Genomic DNA, 2,229 nt, shown 5'->3' on the forward strand with positions numbered 1-2,229 from the left:
AAGTTGCAAAGGAAATAGGCAGTGCAGTTTTTGGACGAATCAAATGAATTCGAGTATTTGAAAATTCAATATAATCATTATTACCAATGCATATGCACATATGTAATTAACAAATAAATAGGCAAAGATCTTAATAGATTATAACTATCAAATTATAAAACACAGAAGAAAATAAATAATGGTTATCAATGTTTTTTTAATACTTTTGGAAGGAACATTTCTTAATTTTTATACATTACTCATATCAATTAGTTATATAAGGAAATTTTATTTTAGTATATAGAATAGAAAATAAATAACAAATATTAATATTGTTATGGGAAATTATAATATTCATTTTCAACAATAATCATTAAAAGTATATGGATGAAAGTTTTTAGAGATATCTCAAGCATTGTGAATAGGATTCTGGGTGGAAAAGATGAGATAAGAAAATGTGCATGTTGACAAAAGGATAGAGCAATAGGAATGTGAAGCAGTAGATTGTAAACAATTTCAAACAATATATATAAATAAATGAGGTAATGGACAAATAAATAAAGAGATCAAATAGGGAGAAAGAAAAAGGAAACAAAAACGAAATAAAATATATAAATATATATATTTTTTAAAGAATAAAAAAGCAAAATAAAGCATGATTAGAGAAAGAAGAAGGGGAAAAAAAGTACGAAAATGTGAATGCCATAATTTTTTTATATCATTCTTTTAGATAGTAATGACAATAGTAATCGATTTTAAAACCAAAATAAGTTACTACATTATTATATAGGAAAAATTTAGTACAAGAAGGAAAAAAAATCAAATAGCTAGAAATCATTTATTTATGTAGTTAAGGATAAAATAAGAATAGATTGCTAATTTTTGTTCATCACAGTAAATTTTAATTAACCTTAGGCAGTACATTACATATTAATATAATAGTACAAGTGAATAGGAAAAAATATAAAAGAGGATAAATAAGTAATACTAAGATTAATATCATTGGTTAATATACTTAGCATTAGTAATAGTAACGGATGGTATTTAAAGAAAAGTTGTGTTAATATCTAAAGCAATAGAAATCAACAAAAATAGAAAAAGGGCACAAAAAAGGTGCATTATAATGTATATTTGAGAAAAAATAACTAATTGAAGTAAGATATGAAATGATTCAAGAAATACGAAGTGAATAAATAAAAGGTGAAAAAAATGAGAATTCTTTTCCAAATACAGAGCATATACAAAGTAAAAGTAAAGTAAAACATACAGGTTAAGCAGAGATAAAAAAGAGGAAAAAGAAAAACAAAGATGATCCGAAAAGAGTATATGAGAAAAAGCTAACAGGATGGGAACAGAATTATCCAAACACATTAGGGAAATCTAAAAAATCAACAGATCCATCGCCCACAAATAAAAGGAAAAAAGGAAAAGTGACAAAATCGATATAACACTATTGTCAAAATAGTGGACTGAGTATGTATGAGCAGTTTACAAATAAGGGAAAGGAGAGGAAGGAAAAAAAGATAAGAGGGAAAAAAATTAAAGAAATGTGAAAAAAATAGAACTAAAATATTTAAATTAAAGTGATATGCTTAAACATATTGCCAAAAAAATGAATAAAATACAAATAAACATTTAAATGCCATTGAATAATGATAAAATAGAAAAGTGATAGGTTGAGAAAAGTAATGAAAAAAGACAACAGCAAGTATTAATAAGATGTGAGTAAGATAAAATGCAAATAAACATTTCAATTTCATTGAATTATGATAAAACAGTAAAGGGATGGATTGAGAGAAGAAATGAAAAAAGACAATGGCAATTATTAATAATATGCGAGTGAGATGAAATGCAAATAAACATTTTAATTGTATTGAATAGCAATAAAACAATAAAGCTATGAGTTGATAAAAGCAATGAAAAAAAACAATGGCAAGTATTAATAACATGGGATCAAGTACTAATAAGATGAGAAAAAAGGGAGCAGAAGTTATTAATAGTACCTGGATCAGTGTGAAAATTGTGCTAAATGTAGGATATCAACCAACCAGGAATGAACACAGCTAGTTAAGGATAGAAAAATAAGAGTAAACAGCGGTAAATGATGGACTGTGGAGTGAAAGAGTGAGTGGTTATAGGTAAAAAAAAAAGAAGCAACAATAAACAGTCAAAGGCACAGAAGCAATGAGGCAAAATGGATAGTGATAAAGGATGAAATGGAACGGGCAGGAGAATAGGTACAGGAAAATA

The sequence above is a fragment of the Morus notabilis genome, unplaced genomic scaffold, assembly GCF_000414095.1.
Source record: "Morus notabilis unplaced genomic scaffold, ASM41409v2 Scaffold57, whole genome shotgun sequence".
In the NCBI taxonomy this organism is placed as follows: Eukaryota; Viridiplantae; Streptophyta; class Magnoliopsida; order Rosales; family Moraceae; genus Morus; species Morus notabilis.